Here is a 21119-nt window from a genome sequence, read left to right on the forward strand (position 1 = left end):
GCCACCACCCAAATGCAAAACCCCTTGGAACCCAGGAAGGCGCACTTGGGAATTCCTTCCTGTGGGGTACCCTCAAGCCCTTTCACCCTTCCTCCTCTCCCCCCAGGAAGAGCTGATAAAGGAAAGCAAAGAAATCAGGTGTTGCCACCAGCTAACTAAAAAACATGTGCACAAACCTCTTAAAGACACACAAACCCAAATCCTGTTCTTAAAAAACATAAATTTTATTAAAATCAATAAGAAAAAAAATACATCTGAAAACTCAAGACTATTGCTAAATTTTTTTTAAAAGAGCAATTCCAAAAATTAAGCACCCAAAATAGTTTTCTGGGGATTCAGCTTAAAGGTTACAAGCAACAAATGCATCTGGGGTTAGCACAGAGGAGTCCACAAGTCAAAATAAACCTAATCACATCTTCCTACACGTTTTCTGGTTTACTTACATATCTGGGCTCAAATGAGGCGTTTTAGATATGATCTGATGATTTCCATACCTGACAAAAAGCTTTTTACAGCATAGTCTCAGCCCTGTCTCTGCTCTGTTCTCTCTCTCTCTCTCTCTCTCTCTCTCTCTCTCTCTCCAGAGAACAATAACAGACAAAGGGAAAGTTTTTTTCCCTATTTTAAAAAGTTCTAGCCCTCCCATTGGCTTTTTTGGTCAGGTGCCCACTCCTTTCCTTTTACCTATGGACTTGCTAACCCTTTACAGGTAAAGCAAGTAGAGAACTATCACCAAGAGGGATTCTATAACTAATTGGCTGGCTGGGTGTCCACAAAAGGGAACTATACCTCCCCCTTCATTTATCACATGCCCCCCAAATCACAGATGGTGCTGGCCAGCCTGGTTTAGGTTGGATCCACACCGGCTGGGATTTCTTCCTGGAGGTTTAGGAAACAGAGTTAATAAGATACATGCACCTCTAATTTTACTACTAATTACATGAAGAACTAAACAGTATTTTTCACATTTCAAGTGACTTAGAATACAGGGACATTTTCACCTGTCTGATTCTGGGAAACCTTCCCGGGTTCTTCAAGATGTATTGTGTACATATACATTTCCACACCCTCAGTTACCATCTTACTTTCTCTGGTGCAAAGAAACAGAGAGATGGGGCAACTGTGCTCTTCATGCCCTTGGCACAAGGATGTGCAGGCCACATTCTTTGCGGTATCAGTACTGCTATCAAGTCTCCAACCTAAGTGCACTGGGTGAGCAGACACTTATAGTGAAATGTGTACTTGCACAACAAATTTCAAAGAACAACAGTTACTGTACAAGTAAGTAACTATTTTTTATGCTTCACCAAGGCTGAATAATTTTCTCCTTCATAAAATTTTGAAAAGAATTGGCCTTTCAAAATAGCTGCCGTATCCTATTTTTTTTTTTTGCAATGCGACTGAGACCACTGCTTCCACTCACCTGCTCCTCGCATTGTTGCTTCGCTCTTAGTTCCCCCCCCCCCCCAATGATTACAGGAATATCTTCTTTGGAGGTCAAAAAATAGTAGTTGCTATTTTGAAACTAAACTCAGGGCAGTCTGTATCCTCCTTGCCATTGATAACAGTGGGAGAGGGCAGGCATTTTTGAAATGCACAGTTCTTTGAGTTTTTTCAAAGGAGACTATTTTGAGCCAGTTTCTGAAGCAGAAACGTCCAGTTATGAAAATTGTTGTTAAAATGATCTGTGATACTTAATATTTCTTTTTAAAAAATCTATCCATTGCACACAAGCTCTGTTCAGCAGGAGTGAGGGAAACTAAAGGATGCGTGCAAGGGAATGTAGAGTACCAGAACTAAGGAAAAAATGGGGTGTGCCCTCTGGTTGCTTTGCACTTTCTTAGCTACGCAAAGAAGTTGTGAACAGCTTAACTGGCCATTAAACTATGGCTGTATGGCACTTCTCCACAACAGCGTAAAGCAACCTGAGTGTACTTGCTGAATCTAGCCTAAAAGTTAAAATAAATATTGTTAAGGTTGATAGTACGTATCTTGGAATCATTACAAACATCACATTTTAATAGTCTCTTCAGTTTCTTTTTAGTGTTGGCTTATGATTTTTTTTTTAATAAAAAAACCTAAGGAAATTACTAGGAAAAAAAAACAAACTGAAGATGGAATTATGGTTGAAGGAACATGTCAGTAATTTAGGGTAAAAAAAGAGCTGGGACGTTGTAATTATCTTAGAAACAAGCATTATAAACTCAGGAAGTTTGGAGTTAAGGCTACATTTAAAATATAGCTAAACGTGTTAAGATGTGGAAATGCATATTTATGGCACAGCCTTGTGATGACACTTGTTATGACACTATGAAAGGGTGAGAGTTTCACTTAATCTAGGACTGCAAACATATTAAAAGACAAGTATCAGAGGGGTAGCTGTGTTAGTCTGGATCTGTAAAAGCAGCAAAGAGTCATGTGGCATCTTATAGACTAACAGACGTTTTGGAGCATGGGCTTTCGTGGGTGAATACCCACTTCGTCGGATGCATGTGACATATTCACCCATGAAAGCTCATGCTCTGAAATGTCTGTTAGTCTATAAGGTGCCACAGGACTCTTTGCTGATATTAAAAGACCTTAACCATATGGTTTTTGCATAGGATCTGGGTTCAGTTCCCAGCTCTGCCACAGTCTTCCTGTGTGATCACGGGCTGGTCACTGGTCCAAGACCTGCTGAAGTTTATGAGAAAACTCTCCTTGACTGCAAAGGTTCAGAACCTTAATCTCTCTGTGCCTCTATAACTTCATCTGTAAAAATGGGACAATAATCCTTTGTTCCCCTCATCTATATTATATTGTAAACTCTTCTGGGCAGAGGCATCTCCTGTTGTAGGTATGTAGACAGACTTGATAGAATTCAATTATTATTTTTATAATTTTGATGGATAATAATGTTTTATTTTTAAGCTTTTTCTATTTTTAATCTATTTAAATTTTCACAGTTATGGGAAATTATGGGGGATGGGGTCACTTTAATGACAGACTGAGATTTAAAAAGTTAGATTTATAACCGCTCAAACACTTATTGTCAACACCACATGTCAAAATATACAAAGCAGATAATGCTTAAATCAAAGTAATGTCTCAAGCAGCACTTTTTTTCTTTGCTAATTCATAAATTTCAGTTATTATCAATGGGAATATTCTTTTGTTGGTTTGTGTGTATGGTTTAATTGACATTTATCAACGTTTACAGATAAAAATCTAATCCTTCCAAGCCTACATATAAGGCATCTAGTAGAATGGTGCCCTAATCTGTATTGGATCCTTCAGGGATCTGCAACCTTTGGCACACATCCCGCCAGGGTAAGTACCCTGGTGGGCCGGGCCAGTTTGTTTACCTGCCGCGTCTGCAGATTCGGATAATCAATGCTCCCTCTGGCTGCAGTTCACTGCTCCAGGCTAATGGGGGCTGCGGGAAGCAGGTGGGCCGAGGGATGTGCCAAAGGTTGCTGATCCCTGCTCTAGGCAGTACTGTAATACAAATAATGTCAGAATATTTCTTGAAGAGTCTCTTTCACTCTAATTCTGCCTCAGATGATATTTTTATTTGAATTATACACTCATTCTTTCAAGAGGAATGTCTAGCTTTGCTCTACATGCTTGAAATATTTAAAAAAAATACTCTAGTAAGGCTCTTCTGCTAATAATGAACATACATAAATAACCTAGCACCTGAAAACACATTATATTCTTAGGTCTCCCTCTAAAGTCCTCCCAGTATCTTACCTCCATCCATGGGGAGGTGATCAGATAAGTAGGTCACAGACTGTTTAGAACGATGTAGCTCAAAACTGTCCCCTTAATTTCTGCGTGGTATATAATAGCGAACCAGAGCAGATCCAATAGCACTGTTATGTTCTACAAAGATGTAACCTGTGACTTTTCTTTTCTTTAAGGAAAGATGATGACTACTGTGCCAGCTTCAGTTTCTGGATAGATTTAAGATCTAGCATCATGTGGAACATATTGTGGTAGTGTAATCTGAAGGTGATAAAGACATGGGTAACAGTTGCAAGGTCTGCATCCAGAAGATATGATCTTAACCTTTTGGCTGTATGTAGATTTGAAAAAGTTGATCTGGCCGTAGCTGTTTCCACTGTCCTAGTGGTTCACTTAGATACCTAGATTTTGCACTTGCTATACAAACAAACGATTGGTGAACCCTCTGAAAGGGGATAATTATTTTAGTAATGAAACTGAGTCATTTTGTTGTCTTCTTCCTCAAGACACTGAGATTCATCTAATCTAAGTAGGTTTATCTCCGATAGTTCTGATATTCTTTTACTGCATGAAAAATCATATAGGAGTCTTAGTCATGCATATTAGTGCATGTGAATTGCATTAAGTAATAGCAGGTCATACAAATACTTGACAGTAAAAACAGGAGTTGGGCTTCATAAGTATCCCTCCCAAAAGCTTTGTTTCATTAGTCTGTGCCCTAAGATTCTATAGCTCCTTTGTATTCAAGCTAGTTTGATAACACTTTTGTTTTCTTTGTGTCTTTATCTTTCACTTGTCTAATTCTTTCTGCTTAGTTGTCTGGAATCCAGATACTTTTGATATGCCATGGCACTTGAGAGAGACTTCAGTTAAAAAAAGAAAAGAAAGATTGGCAAGATTCCAGTCTGTTTAGATTGAGTTGCAACTTTCACTTCTTGCTGAGGATAAGGAACAGAAAGAAACTGTGTTACTGCTCAAGTGGAAGCAGAATCAGGTGAAGAATATCTGTCTTGGAGACATAAAGTATCTTACTTGAGAGGTAGTAGATTTTGATTCATGTTAAGAAATGTTATGACTATAATTCCTGAATTCCAAAACTTTATATAGGAACCTCTGTGTGTCATGTGCTGTTATCCTTCTACCCCTTTCTTGATAAGTACAACTGGTTGTTCTAATCTGCTGCTAATTTTGTTATCATAAACAGGCTGTCCTGTGACTCTTCAGAGTTACATATTTCATTAGGTTTGGGTTTTTAAAATTTTTGTTCTTCCTCAAGAGCTTATGTCTTGGATATAGTGCCTCAGCCACTGAGCTGTGGAACTGCCTTGAAAATTGGAAAGTGCATTAGCGGTCTGGTGTGAGGGTGACACAGTTGTCCTACCTTATAAGGGAGTGCATCCCTGACTGCCTCAGTTCCTTTGCCATTGTCACAGAGAGCTAACAAAACTCACTTTTCATGTCCTCTGGATATTCCTAGTATTCTAATTCTTTTCTTGTACATAGTTTAATTAGTTCAGTGAAGTGTTAGCATAGTTTTTTAAGTGGCTACTTGCCTTAGGTAGCCCCTACAGTCATGTTGGTCCCTGAGTCCTTGAAGAAGTGTGTGCCTTACTCAGTGATGATTCCTGAAAACACCTATGTTAGATATCTCATATGCCTGGGAGAGACCTACTTTCTGTCCCGGTGTGTGATGTGTCATGCTTTTACTCCTTGGGCAGCTGTAAAAAAAAAAAAAAAAGCTTTCTGAGGCTTTGGATGTACGTGGCTTCTTGGCACCTATAGATGGCTTCTTCAGCTATTTCTTTGGGAGTAGCAAGGCCAGCCTCTGTGTCAAGGTCTTCCAATAAAGAGCTATGACACACCTCATCACCTCAGCTTCAGCACCACCCTCCATATTATGCCCAAGGTCTGTGTCTCCAAGACCACATTCTGGGGTGGAATTTGCTGTCCCTCCATTCTGGATATTTGACTGTCTACTGTCTTTTCACCACCAGTATGGACGAGAGTTTAATAGGATGTACCCAGTACCTACTAAGGATTACAGTACCTACTAAGGATTATCAGTTTTTACTCCAGTGCCTTCTGAGAAATTCTGTGATGGTATCTGCAATACAGAAAATTTCTAGAGGTGGTAAGGCATCTCAGTCTGCTCCCTCAGATGCGGAAAGCCATAAATTGGATACTTTTGTCGGAAAGACATAATCTCCCGGTTCTTGGGTTTTCATGTAGCCAGTTATCAGGCCATCATATCCCGTTATAACTATGTTCTATGGGATGCCATGAGGGTAAGGAGTCTAGAATACAAGTAAGAAGTCTGGACTCCTAGATGATGTTCTGGCTGTATACTTTGTGGTTCTGATAATTGGGCCCTATGAAATCCTTTTTTTTTATTATGGATTTTTGGATTTATTATTTTCTGATTGTTTTTTAATAAATGGAAAAATTAATTCTGTCTTTTTTAATCAAAATCATGTGCTATGTTGACAATTAAATAGCCTTACTATATAAATGCATACAAATGTTCAGAATTGGACTGCAATGGGAAAAGCTGATTTTTTTTTTTTTTTACAACCCCCCCCTACAATTTAAACAAAACGTCCTGCTCATACACGGTATCTGTTAAAAGTAACACAATTTAAATCACTTTTTAAAGTAACACTCGGTAATATGACCAAATTGACATTGCTGAACTGTGTGTGTGTATATGTATATGTGTGTATATATATAGTATTGTGTGTGTATGAGATACTATATGTCTTAAATGTTAAGGAAATTTGCCCTCTAAAAATGTCATTTCAAGGGCATATTCCTATATTAAGGAAGTTAGTAAGAGACCTATTTCAAGGCTGTAACAACCTGGGAGAATTAAGAACCCTCCAGGAATTGTAATAAATAAGTAAAAAACAGTGTCCCTGGGGTCCATAGTCTAACTGAAAAATATTTTCTGATTAAGATGTAGAGGAATGTACAATAACTTGTTCTGATTTCCATCAGGAGCAACTGAAATGTACAAGGGACGCACTGACTTTCACACTGAAAATAAAACTGGTCAGCTTTATGGGAGAGACTTAAGGAGATCAGCACTCAACAGGTCTCTTCTCTCAGCCAAGGCTAACCAGAAACTGTTCTCTCCTGGATCTCATCCTATCAGTTGGGTAACGAGGAGCTATTTACCCACATGAAGTGCTTTGAGTACCCCTCTGGTCCTGGGGCTGCTGCTGCCTGTGGGGGCTGGCAAGAGTGTAAGCTCTCCTGCTCCTGGGCACGGAGCAGCCAACACAACCAGGGAAACATGAGCTGGGAGGGGAGAGGAGAGGGGTGCTGCTGGTCTACCTCCTCAGGGACAGCCCTGCAGCAACTTCTCAGACCACAGCTAAGGGCATCTGGTTCCTCCAGTGAGAGTGAAAGCAGCAGTTCCTTTTCCTGTTTGCACTCCACTGTGATGCGAAACTCAGAGGGATGGGCACGTGCCCCATCCCTGAATGGGGAGTTGCTCAGCTGCAACTCCCAATATGAAACTGACATAATGAGGAACTTAGTTCTCAGAAGCTGCTCTTAAATTCCAGATGCTAGCACTTCTCCACTAATCCCTGCACTCTCTCATGGCTTTAGCCCCCTGCACCTCCCTCCTCATGCCCACTAGTCTCTTTCCTCCAGTGGCTACACATAGCTCAGCCATGCAGCCTGCCTGCTGCTGCAGTTCTCTTGCTGGGGAGAACCTGGATTCCATGTTGTTATTTCGATTCTGTAATTCTGTCCATGTTTTCGTTAATGCAGATTTCATAAGGCCCTATGATAGTGCATGCCACAGCCCAGATTGGAGGCATCAGTGACGACTGTAATAGTGGGGTAGAGAGGAACAAATGGTACTCCTTTGTATTTGTTCTCCTACCAGTGGTGTTGCTGGAGTAGTCAGGGAGTTATGGTTATGTAACTGTGGCCGTTGAGTGTGGTGAGATGCTACCCTGTGTTGTAAGGATCTCCTTTGGATACAAGTAAAAGGCGGGATTTGGGTTGATGAGGCCATCAGGTCTTAGAGTTTTAAGAAAAACTGCATAGTTTGTCCTGGTTTGTATCATTAGAGTTCTCAGAAAGCATCATCTGGGAGAAAGGGCCTGGCTTGACGGGTGCCTGGGGCTGCTCTCATGAAAATGATTCTCTGTGTAGGTGCAGCGAAGAACTCTCCTAGTTAATTAGCAGTCCCAGAGATTTCAGGAGGGTGCACATGTAGTGAATCACAGCAGAGAGATCCTTTCTGAGAACTGTTCATGTGATATCTGTTCATGTGGGTATCCTGTAGTTGAATAATCTGTTGAGATTTCTGTGGGCCACAATGGGTTTAAGGCAGTTGCTCTTCTTGGGTATTAGAAAGCAACATGACCTAGAACTCCTTTCCCTGATTTTCTTATGGAACCTCCTCTATGGCTCCCTTTTTTACGGAGGGAATCTAGTTGCTCTAATACAGTGGTTCTCAAACTGGGGTTTCGCACGCCTCAGGGGGTTGCGAGGTTATTACATGGGGGTCGAGAACTGTCAGCCTCCACCCCAAATCTCGCTTTGCCTCCAGCATTTATAATGGTGTTAAATATATAAAAAAGTGTTTTTAATCTATAAGGGGTGTCACACTCAGAGGCTTGCTATGTGAAAGGGGTCATCTGTACAAGTTTGAAAACCACTGCTCTAATAGGTTGCTCATGAGATGAGTCCCTGAAGCATGAGGGAGGAAAGCGAGGTGGCTTGGTGGAGAATTGGATGGAATAACTGTCACGGATGGTTTCCAGTATCCTGCTATGGGAAGTAATTCTGCACCAAGAGACATAAGTGAGCAGTAATCCACCATCCTGTCAAAACTGTTGCTTGGAGGCCAAAGCTATTGGCTGAAATGCACAACAGAGAATTCTGTTTCTGTATACAGATCTCTTATTGGACACAGGCTTAGCTGAGGAAAAAGTGGTCCCATTTCTAAGGCTGCATCTTTTGTTGTAGACTTGAGAGAGACTGTCTCTGGAAGTGGAATGTTAGATAAAAAGGGTTTTGTTCTTGTAGAGGATGTGGACTGAGTAAGTCGTAAGGGTCAAACTCACCTTTTTGAGGTTTTGATATTATCCAAAGTCTGATCAGTCTTGACATTAAGAAGATCTATGTTTTCAAAAGGAAGATCTTTGTTCTGTAGTGTTCTGAGGATCTTAACCATGAGTATTTTCTTAGGGCTATATCTGTGGCTGTAGCTCTCATGCTAGCATCTGAGGCATCATAATGTCTTTTGTTCATAGATTCCATGCCCAGAAGGGATCATTTAGTCTGACCTCCTGTATAACACAGGCCATAGAACCTTTCCAAAATAATTCCTGGAGTATATCTTTTAGAAAAAACATCCAGTCTGGCAGTTTTTAAAATCAAGTGATGGAGAATTCACCATGACCAATTGTTCCAATGGCTAATTGCTCACTGTTAAAAATTTATACTTTATTTCCAGTCTGAATTTGTCTAGCTTCAGCTTCCAACCATTAGATCGTGTTATACCTTTCTCTGCTAGATTGAAGAGCCCTTTATTAAATATTTGTTCCCCAGGTAAGTACTTGTAAACTGTAATCAAGTCAATCCTTTTAATCTCTGTTAAGATAGATTGAACGCCTTAAGTCTATTTATCACTGTAAGGCAGGTTTTCTAATCCTTTGATGATTTTTATGGGTTTTCTCTGAACCCTGTCCAATTTATCAACATCCTTTTTGAACTGTGGGCACGAGAACTGGACACAGTATTCCAGCAGCAGTGACACCAGTAAAATATATAGAGGTAAAATAACTTCTCTACTCCTACTCAAGATTGCCCTGTTTATTCATCTGAGGATTGCATTAGCTCTTTTTGCCACAGTGTCACAGTGGGAGCTCATGTTCAGCTGAATGTCCACCATGACACCCAAATCTTTTTCAGAGTCATTGCTTCCTAGGGTAGAGTTCACAATCTTGTAAGTATGGTCTATGTTCTTTGTTCCTAGGTGTATACATTTACATTTATCTGTATTAAATGCATGATGTTTGCTTGCGCCCAGTTTAACAAGAGATCCAGATTGCTCTGAATATAAGAGCATCTATACTAGGTCAGACCAATAGTCCATCCAACCTGGTATCCTGTCTTTGGACAGTGGCCAATGCCAAGTGCTTCAGAGGGAATGAACAGAACAGATAATCATCAAGTTATCCATCCTGTTGCCCATTCCCAGCTTCTGGCAAACAGAGACTAGGGACACTTCGGAGCATGGTTTTGTATCCCTGCCCATTCTGGCTAATAGTCATTGATGGATCTGTCCTCCACAAATTTATCTAGGTTTTTTTTTTTAAACCCTATTATGGTCTTGGCCTTCACAACATCCTCTGGCAAAGAGTTCCACAGACTGACTGTGTGTTGTGTGAAGAAATACGCCTTTTGTTTGTTTGTTAATCCTGATGCCTATGAATTTCACTTGGTGACCCCTAGTTCTTGTGTTATGTTACTTTCTCCATACCAGTCATGATTTTATAGACCTCATTTCATATCCCCCATTAGTTACCTCTTTTTCCAAGATGAGCAGTCCCAGTCTTTTTAATCTCTCCTCATATGGAAGCTATTCCATACCCCTAATCATTTTTGTTGCCCTTTCCTGTACCGTTTCCAATTCCAATTTATCTTTTTTGAGATGTCATGCAGTATTCAAGATGTGGGCATACTGTAGATTTATATAGAGGCAATATGATATTTTCTGTCTTATTATCTATTCCTTTCATAATGATTCTGTTAGCTTTCTTGACTGCCAGTGCACATTAAATGGGTGTTTTCAGAGAACTATCCCGAATGACTCCAAGAGCTCTTTCTTGAGTGGTAACAGCTAATTTAGACTTCATCATTTTATATGTAGAGTTGGGACCTGTCTTCTCTATTTACCACACCAGTTTTTGTCAACTTGTAGTCCATAGAGCTAACTTAGTTATTTTATGCAGCAGTTATGCAAGAAACCTATGAGCATACATCCTTAAGATATTAGCTGAAGTAGTTAGCATAAGGTTTTGAGGCCTGTGAGCTGTTGCATAAGTGAGTTACCCACCAGTACCCTGAGTTATTGGGGAACTGGGAATACTACATTTATTTGGGTTGGAACATTTGTGTTTTTACTAATTATGCTAATAAAAGTATTTAAAGAGTTCTTTTGCCCTGAATGTGAGTGTTGTGACTGTGCATGTTGGGGTTCCCATCTGCGTATTGAATTTACTTCTGTTGTGCCTAATTCTGGGACTGTAACCCTTTAAACCTCAGAAATTTTACTAAGTAACTAATTGGAAATTCTTAATAATAAGAATCCACTCAACAAATCAGGCAACAATCTGCAAACTTTATCATTTACGATTTTGTTTTCTTCTGGTCATTGATAAAAATGTTAACTACCATAGGGCCAGATACTGATCTCTATGGCATCCCACTGGAAGCAGACCTGCTCAATGATGATTCCCCATTTACAATTACATTTTTAGACCCTTCAGTTAGCCAGGTTTTAATCCACTTAATATGTGGCATGTGTGACAGGTTGGATTACAGAACCCCCCTTGGGAGCTGCCAACTGGTGTGCCAAGACTACTTCTGCCCCTGCTTTCCCTGCCAGCTTGGGACCCCAGCACCCTGTCTTGCTGAGCCAGACAAGCCCGACTGCTTCAGCACAGACCCAGGGTCTGAATTACTTGCCCCAAAGCTGCAGACTTAACTGAAAGCAGCTTACAGAAGTATTCTTGTCTTTAACACTTAGATGCCCAAATTCCAATGGGGTCTAAAACCCAGATAAATCCGTTTTACCCTGTATAAACTTTATACAGGGTAAACTCATAAATTATTTGCCCTCTATAACACTGATAGAGAGGTATGCACAGCTTTTTGTGCTCCCCCCTCCTGGTATTGATGCATACTCTGGGTTAATTAATAGGTAAAAAGTGATTTTATTAAATACAGAAAGTAGGATTCAAGTGGTTCCAAGTAGTAGCAGACAGAACAGAGTGAATTACCAAGTGAAATAAAATAAAACATGCAAATCTAAGCCTAATACAGTAATACAATTGTGTACAGATAAAATCTCACCCTGAGAGATGTTTCAATAAGTTTCTTTCACAGACTGGACGCCTTCCTAGTTTGGGCACAGTTTTTTCCCCGGTACAGGCCTTGTTCCAGCTCAGGTGGTAGCTAGGGGATTCCTCATGAGGACTGCTTTCTCTTGTTTTCTTCAACCCACTTATATCTGACGTCTAACCAGGAAAGATCTGAAGAGGTCGTATTTTAAAATCGCACCAATCTTATTTCTAGAAAAGCTGGTTTAGTTATAACGCTGCTAAGAAATGGAATAGTTTTAAATCTCCTCTACAAGGTCTGTACGATTTAACTCGTATTTATGGTGCCTAACTTTACAAGGTAGAAGGATACAAGAACACTTGCAGTACAGTTTTTAAAAACCTTCCTAAAACATTTCTAATTTTTGTTATGTAATATGTGGCATATTCAGAATGCATGATGATGTAATATGGAGTGAAGGTTTTATTAGCATCTATTTAGGATGACCTGCATGATTCACTTGTAGCTTCGCCACTCATGAGTAACGTGGGCATTCCAATAAAATCTGTATATCTCATTACTGTAATGTATTAATGAATAATCAAATATATAACTTACTTTCGTAGGCATGATGTGCCCTTAAACAGGTGTAAAAGGCTTTTAATCCCTTAATTACTGGAAATGTTTTTTGAAAAATATTCAGGATTGGGTTACACCTTGTAGGTGTGTTGTTTGGGTATATAACAACAGTGGGGGACAGGTGGGCAGAGCAATCCAGGAGAAGCAGCCATGGAGTAATCCTGGAAAGGCACAACCTGGGGAGAGGAAGAGCAGTGAGATATATGGAGTGCAGCAAGTGAGAGAAAGTAGGAGATGAGCAAGAGAATGTGGAGGAGGGAGGTGTGTTTTTTTTTTTTTTTTTTAAACTCTACACCAAAATAAGCATTGTAGGGACAGCAGTTAGTCCATGGCTATCTTTGAAAGCAGTGGTAGGGGGTGGGGTATAATATTCCATGATTACTTGGAGATGAGTTCTGGCATACTGTTATGTTCTGTTCAGTATTGTTTCAGATTCATTTTAAGAGGCAAAAGCAAAGAGGGCCAGAGTTTTGCCTAGAGTGTTTGGTGGTATAGTTTTTAGTGATAACTTATTATTGGGATAAGAATACCCTGCATAAGTGGTTTAACTATATATATATCCTTTTTAGTGTTTTTGTCAGCACAGCTGAATAACACTTAAACTGCATCTGCTTATGGGTATCAGATTGTAATTGCTCTTCTCCAATATAGAAAAATTTTCTTTTCTCTCAAGCTCATTATTGGCAGATATTTTGAGAATGTGTGCCCGTATTAAGGAGTGAGGATTATGTATCCTCACTGTTAAAAATATTTTGCAGCTGTTTTGGGTCTAGACTTATAAAAATAAATTCTGGACTATAATTGTGGAGAGGATGCAAGTACTAATATACTGCCTTTTGCTATAATGGTTTGAGAAGAATGATTCTCTTCTTCTTCGAGTGATTGCTCCTATGCATTCCAGTTAGGTGTGCACGCGCTGCGTGCACGGCTCTTCGGAAGATTTTTACCCTAGCAACTCCGGCGGGTCGGCTGGGCACCCCCTGGAGTGGCGCCGCTATAGCGCTAGATATATACCCCAGCCGACCCGTCCGCTCCTCAGTTCCTTCTTACCACCCGTGACGGCCGTTGGAACAGTGGAGTGCTCCTTTGACCTCCACATCCCTAGCTTATCTCTGGTTCTTGTTGTATATAGTTATTTAAAATAGTTAGTTTAGTTCGTTAGTGGATTAAGGGGAATCGGGGGGGCTTAGCCCCTCTTTTCCCGAACCGGTGCGGGCTCATGCCCAAGGCACCAGGGTTTAAGCCCTGTTCGGCTTGCCAGCGGCCCATGCCGATTGGAGACCCTCACGACTCCTGCCTGCGCTGCTTAGGAGAGTCCCATCATGCAGATAAGTGCTCTATTTGCAAGTCGTTTAAGCCGAGGACAAAGAAAGAGAGAGACTTTTGGTTAAAGCAGCTCTTGATGGAATCGGCACTTAGCCCTACGGTGCCGGCACCAGCAGCTCAGCAGTCCTCTTCGTTGCGGAGCGCACCAGCGGTCCCGAGCTGGTCCGGTACCGAGACTTTGAAAAAACAACAGCCAGCACCGACGTCCCGGCACCGTTCCCTCTCTCCTGCGAGGAAGCGTAAGCCGGCGCAGATGGCCTCCAAGCCTCCTGCACCGGGACCGCTCACCCAGCCACCGCCGGCACCCCCGGCACCGATTGTGGTGGTGCACAAATCGTGCATAGTACCGTCCACTCCGGCACCGCAAGAGCCGTTGAGTCCGGTACCGCCCTGCTCCCCGGTGCAAACCGTGGTCGAGCTGCCTCTCCCGTCGACGCCCGAAACTTTCTCGACGGCGAGAGAGCTTATAGAGCTCACAGAGCCACCGTGTCTCCAGCCCCCGGCACCGCCGGTGCGGGCTGTGAAGTCAGTGGGCAAACCGGCCATCATGAGGCCTCCTTCACCTGACAGATGGGATAGAAGGCATTCCAAGTCCCGGTCCCGATCCCGGAGACGTTCGCCTTCTCGCCGATCTAGATCCCGGCACCGGTCACAATCCCGGTACCGTTCTCCATCTCGGCGCCGGTCGCAGTCCCGGTACCGCTCCACATCGCAGTACTGGTCGCACTCCCGGAGACGATCCTGGTCACCCGACTGTCGGTACTGACGAAGGTCCGGATCCCGGTACCGCTCGCGGTACCGGTCATCTCGCAGCCGCTCCCACCGACGTCAGTCGAGATCTCATCGACCTCCCGGCACTGGCACGGTCGATGGTCCCGTTCTCGCTTCCGGCACCGCGATGACCAGCACCGTTCCCCGGCACCGTCCAGGGACAGATCGACGGCACAGTCCCACAGTGCCTCTGCCCCCCCATGGCCTTCCCGCCAGCCTTCAGTCTCCTCCCAAGCGGGCAGTGTGGGCAATCTACGCACCGACCCCCAAAGGCAGGACCACGGCCCCCAACAATGGGGCTTCTGGACCCCCTGGGCCTATCACGAGGCTCAAGGGGTCCCCTTCACTCAGCGGCCCAGGACTTCAGACCACAGGGCACCGGAAGCCACGGTCAGCGGACCTCCTCCATCACCGTTGGTGGAGGAACCGCCGCCACCTGTAGTGGGAGAGTATACCACAGACGCGGAGGCCTCACAGCGCATGGACGAGCCCCCACCGGAAGCCCTGACCCAGGGCCTGTCATCGTCTTCCTCACCAGATGAGGCGGTGGCAGGGGCATCGGCATCAGGCCCTCCACCGATTGACCTGCGGGCCCACCAGGACCTGCTTCGACGGGTGGCCCAGAACATTAACCTCCCTGTCGAGGAGGTTGCTGAGGACGATGACCCAGTGACCAGCATAATTGGAGCTGAGGCCCCGCTGCGGGTGGCCTTGCCCTTCATTCGGACCATACAAAGAAATGCCAATACGGTGTATCAGTCACCGGCTTCCATCCCTCCCACTGCTCGAGGGGTGGAAAGGAAATACTCAGTTCCACCCAACAGGTATGAGTATTTATACACGCACCCAGCTCCGGACTCCTTGGTAGTGCAGTCTGTTAATGACCGGGAGCGGCATGGGCAACCAGCTCCAGCGCCAAAATCAAAAGAAGCGCGAAGGATGGATCTGTTGGGCCGGAAGGTCTATTCGGCCGGTGGCCTCCAGCTAAGGATTGCCAATCAGCTGGCTCTCCTCGGTCGCTACACTTACGATACCTTGGTGTCACTCTCAAAGTTTACGGAGCTGGTACCAACAGACTCCCGACCTGAATTCTCAGCCCTTATTGAAGAGGGCAAGAAAGCCTTCCGGTCATCCCTCCAGGCCTCTCTGGACTCAGCAGACTCAGGAGCCAGATCTCTGGCCTCGGGAGTGACCATGAGGAGAATCTCCTGGCTGCAGGCCTCCACCTTGCCGCCCGAGGTCCAACACACTATTCAGGGCCTACCATTCGACACCAAGGGCCTCTTCTCTGAGAAAATGGACTCAAGGCTTCAGACTCTCAAAGATGGCCGAGTCGCCATCCGCACCCTGGGCATGCACACGCCGGCTACCCAGCGGAGGTCCTTCCGGCAGCATCCGTACCGCCAGTTTAATCAGGTCAGGCCACGGCCTGATAATAGGCGCAGAGGCAGGGTGAACCGCCGTAGACCGTCGGGCAACCGGGGTAATCAGTCCCAAGCGCCCTCCAAGCCCCTTCAGGGGCCTAAGCAAGCCTTTTGATGGGACGGCCAAGGACGGCCCATCAGTGTATTCACCGGATCCTTCCCCGTTATTTTTCACCGTCTTTCCCACTTCCTTCCGGCGTGGTCCCAGATAACAACGGACAACTGGGTACTTTGCACGGTGGAGTATGGTTACCGCCTTCAGTTTGTTTCGCCCCCTCCCCGTCCCTCTTCAGGGACCCCTCTCACAAGCAATTCCTCTTGCAAGAGGTCGAGACTCTGTTGAGTTTGGGTGCCATAGAGGAGGTGCCGAACGGCATGCGAGGCAGGGGATTTTATTCCCAATATTTCCTAATCCCCAAGGCGAAGGGAGGTCTATGACCTATACTAGACCTCCAAGAGCTCAACAGGTACCTGCTCAAGCTCAATTTTCGCATGGTAACCCTGGGGACCATTATTCCTTCCCTGGATCCGGGAGACTGGTTTGCCGCCCTCGACATGAAGGACGCGTACTTCCATGTCGCGATTTACCCTCCTCATCGACGCTACCTGCGTTTCGTCGTCAACAACATGCACTACCAGTTTACGGTGCTACCCTTCGGCCTCTCCACCGCACCGAGGGTCTTCACCAAGTGCATGGCAGTGGTTGCCGCAGCCCTCTGCCGTCGTCGCATACATGTGTACCCGTATCTCGACGACTGGCTGGTCCGCGGACCATCCCGCCAACTGGTAGCAAGTCAACTAGCCGAGATCCTAGCCCTGTTTCAGCGCCTAGGACTTATGATAAACGCCGAGAAGTCCGCTTTAGCTCCATCGCAGAGGGTGGAGTTCATCGGAGCGGTCCTGGATTCCAATTTGGCCAGGGCCTGCCTCCTTCGACCTCGGCACCAGACTATGGTTTCCTTCGTCCGGGACCTACAATCCTTTCCCACAACAACGGTGCGGTCCTGCCTCCGACTCCTGGGCCACATGGCGTCATGCACGTTCGTGACCATGTACGCGAGGCTGCGTCTTCGCACATTTCAAACTTGGCTTGCGTTGGTGTACCGCCCGCACCGCGACTCCATAGACATGGTAGTCACGGTCACGAAACCGACCCTCGATTCGCTCAACTGGTGGCTGGACCCAGAGGTCGTGTGTGCCGGAGTCCCATTCCGCCCTCCTCGCCCGTCGGTCACCCTGACCACGGATGCCTCGGCATTGGGGTGGGGGGCACACCTCGGCGACCTACACACCCAGGGTCTCTGGTCGCCCCAAGAGCTCTCCCTCCATATCAATGTCAGGGAGCTGCGGGCGATCCACTTGGCATGTCAAACCTTCCACGCCCATCTCCAAGGGCGCTGTGTGGCTGTTTTCACGGACAACACGACGGCGATGTTTTACGTCAACAGACAGGGCGGGGCTCGCTCCTCCCTGCTTTGCACGGAAGCGATGCTCCTTTGGGACTTCTGCATAACCCACTCTATTCACCTGGTAGCGTCGTTTCTTCCAGGAGTGCAGAACACGCTGGCCGACCATCTCAGCAGGTCATTCCTCTCCCACGAGTGGTCCCTTCGTCCCGATGTGGTGCACACAATTTTCCAAAGGTGGGGGTTTCCCCAGATAGACCTGTTTGCCTCCAAAGAGAACAGGAAATGCCACCAGTTCTGCTCTTACCAGGGTCGCTCCCACGGCTCCCTATCGGCGCAGGAACGCGTCCCCTGGATGGGTCACCTGTTGTATGCTTTCCCTCAGTTTCCCCTCGTGCACCGCGTGCTACTCAAGCTCCGGAGGGACAGGGCCTGCCTCATACTCATCGCTCCGGCCTGGCCGAGACAGCACTGGTACACCCTGCTGCTCGAGCTCTCCGTATGGGATCCCATTCCTCTCCCATTATGGCCGGACCTGATAACGCAGGACTTCGGCAGGCTCCGCCACCCGACCTGCAGTCCCTCCATCTTACAGCTTGGTGCCTACATGGCTGACCCGCGCGGAGCGTGATTGTTCGGCTGCGGTGCAGCAAGTCCTGGTGGAAAGCAGGAAGCCTTCCACTCGCTCAACCTACCTCGCGAAATGGAAGCGTTTCGCACTCTGGTGCGATCAGAGAGGCCTTAATCCTTTCGTGGTCCCTATTCCTACGATCCTGGACTACCTCTGGTCCCTTAAGGAGCAAGGACTCGCGGTCTCCTCCTTGAAAGTACACCTAGCGGCCATGTCCGCCTTTCGACCGGCCGTAGAAGAACGGTCCATCTTTTCCAATCAGATGGTTTCCCGCTTCCTTAAGGGTCTAGATCGCCTGTACCCGCCGATACGGCGTCCTACCCCATCCTGGGATTTGAACCTAGTTCTAGCCAAGCTTATGGGAGCCCCCTTCGAGCCCTTGGCCACGTGTTCCCTGCTCTATCTGTCATGGAAAACGGTTTTTCTCGTCGCTATAACTTCAGCGAGACGAGTTTCAGAGCTTCGTGCCCTAACGGCTGGTCCACCGTATACCATCTTCCATGGAGACAAGGTGCAGCTTCGACCACACCCGGCCTTCCTCCCTAAGGTGGTGTCGGCCTTCCATTTGAACCAGGACATTTTCCTCCCGGTCTTTTTCCCGAAGCCGCACGCCTCAAGTCGTGAACAACAGCTTCACACCCTTGACGTCCGCAGGGCCCTCGCATTTTACATAGAGCGAACGAAACCCTTCCGGCGTTCGCCCCAGCTATTCGTAGTGGTTGCTGATCGCATGAAAGGAAAGCCGGTCTCCTCTCAGAGGATTTCCTCCTGGGTAACATCATGTATCCGGACATGTTACGAGCTTGCTCGTGTGCCAGCTAGCCGCCTCCCCGCTCACTCTACGAGAGCACAAGCCTCGTCTGCTGCCTTCCTGGCCCATGTCCCCATCCAGGACATCTGTAGAGCGGCCACCTGGTCTTCTGTCCACACCTTCGCTTCCCACTATGCGTTGGTGCAACAATCTAGAGACGATGCAGCCTTCGGCTCAGCAGTCTTACACTCTGCCACGTCTCACTCCGACCCCACCGCCTAGGTAAGGCTTGGGAATCACCACCTAACTGGAATGCATAGGAGCAATCACTCGAAGAAGAAAAGACGGTTACTCACCGTTGTAACTGTTGTTCTTCGAGATGTGTTGCTCCTATCCATTCCAGACCCGTCCTCCTTCCCCACTGTCGGAGTAGCCGGCAAGAAGGAACTGAGGAGCGGACGGGTCGGCTGGGGTATATATCTAGCGCTATAGCGGCGCCACTCCAGGGGGCACCCAGCCGACCCGCCGGAGTTGCTAGGGTAAAAATCTTCCGAAGAGCTGTGCATGCGGCGCGCGCACACCTAACTGGAATGGATAGGAGCAACACATCTCGAAGAACAACAGTTACAACGGTGAGTAACCGTCTTTTACATAATGTTATAGAAAACAGGAATATTTGGAATTCATCAAAGAACATTACCATAAGAACTTAAAAATGCTTCTGCAACAGAATAGTTATGGATTTACTAATACTACTGACGATCCAGCCTGTCTTTTGGTTGAGACAAACTGTTTCAGAAATGATAAACTTTTCTGAGATGTGCTGGTGAGGAAGAGAAACTGGGTTCCTGATATAGCTGAGCTTTTAACTTGATTTTTGCATTTCTGGGAGATGTCTGCAATGAGTACTTGAGTGGCTTAACCAAGTAAATGAACAAATGAAGTTAAGGTCTTGATCTTACAAACATTTAGGCATATCATTTTATTCATGTAAGCAATTCCATTAAGATAGTTTCTGATGGTTAGCTCAATAAAGGATATTACAGATTTCTAAAAACTGCATAGACTGAATTGCCACATTGTCCTTTGCTACCTCATAATGATAGCTTCTTTGTTTCTCTTACTGTGCAGATAGTTTTTCTTCTTCGGGTGATTGCACATGTGCATTGCACTTTAAGTGTGCACTACCCTGAGCACAGTTTCTGGAAACTTTTCCATCAGTGGTACCCATTGGGGCAGCTCTAATGCCCTCTGCAGCCTTGCACCTATTGCACTGGTATAAAGCGCCCAGCCGACCCCACGTCTCCTCAGTTCCTTCTTATAGCCCGTGATGGTTGCTAGAACTGCTATCCTTGCTTTGGCAAGCTCTCTGTGGTATTTTTTTCTTATCTGTACATAGTTATTTGTAGTCAGTTTTAGCTCGTTTTAGTTAAGTTCTGTCATTTTGTGTGTTAATGGAGTTTTTGTCTGTTCTCTGGTGCCAAGGCATGCCTCAGTCACTGGACTTTAAGCCCTTCGCCTCTTGCAACAAATCTATGCACCTGGGCAACCCGCATTCAAGCTGCCTGAAGTGCCTGGAAGAAGCTGACATTGGGGACTGTTGTCAGCAGTTTTTCTGTAGTGGAGTAGTTTTTAGGATTTTAAGGATTTGTGGATGCCGTTTTCCCGATCTCCCATCCCCCTTCCCCCAGCACCCATGCTTGGGTTCAAGATCTGCTCCTCTTGGCCTCGTTCATTCTTGGTCAGCAACAAGCACCAAAACTGCCTTTACTGCTTGGGGGAAGCCCATGTCGCATCCAGGTGCAGTATCTGCCTCTTTTTCCCAAGTTATACCTGGGAAGGCTCTCCACCTCAAGAAGCACCTCATGGAGATTGCTATGAGGCCGCAGTCAGATCCAGACTGAAAAACACCCCCAGTTTGGGCCTGCGGACTCGGGGAGCACACCTCCTACTGTGAAGCCCCAGTCCGCTTCCACTGGTACTAGTGCTACAGACCCCAAGCATGACAGTAAATCTTCCTCAAGGCCCAAGAAGAACGTTGTACCCTTCATGAGCTCCAGCCATGGAGAAGCAGCACATTCCAAGGCTCTCACACACACAACAAGAAGTTGCACAGGACACGGGGCCTACTGGTCCCAGTCACTGAGCAGTGTACCCCTTCCGGATCCACACCACCAAAATCAAGGGACTTTTGGTTCTGAGACAGTTCTCTGCTCCAGTTCTGGCTCTGGTTCCAACTTTGGAACATGTACTGCTGATGCTGGGGAGGCTTGAGTTGGCTCCCGGGCCTCATAAACACTTTGCCCTGGAAAAGGTGAGGTCTCCATCTCCTGGTGCACTCACCTCCTAAAAGAGGCTGCTCTCCTAACTTGGACTTA

General features: G+C 45.7%; 1 protein-coding gene across 6 annotated transcripts in view; it reads left to right on the forward strand.

Annotated features, from left to right (window-relative positions):
- Positions 1 to 21119, forward strand: part of RPS6KA5 (ribosomal protein S6 kinase A5) — a 165387-nt gene that overhangs the window by 10248 nt on the left and 134020 nt on the right. For 2 of the 6 annotated variants that reach the window (XM_039535738.1, XM_039535736.1), the window contains exons 2-3: positions 3903 to 4022; positions 4542 to 4720. The exons of 2 other annotated variants lie outside the window; for them this stretch is intronic. The gene's annotated coding sequence lies outside the window, so the exon portion shown is untranslated. Of the gene's footprint in view, positions 1 to 3902; positions 4023 to 4541; positions 4766 to 21119 lie in introns of all 6 variants that reach the window. 2 more of the 6 variants (XM_039535741.1, XM_039535737.1) reach the window with 2 other exon arrangements.

The sequence above is a fragment of the Mauremys reevesii genome, linkage group 4 (genome assembly GCF_016161935.1).
Source record: "Mauremys reevesii isolate NIE-2019 linkage group 4, ASM1616193v1, whole genome shotgun sequence".
Taxonomy (NCBI): Eukaryota; Metazoa; Chordata; order Testudines; family Geoemydidae; genus Mauremys; species Mauremys reevesii.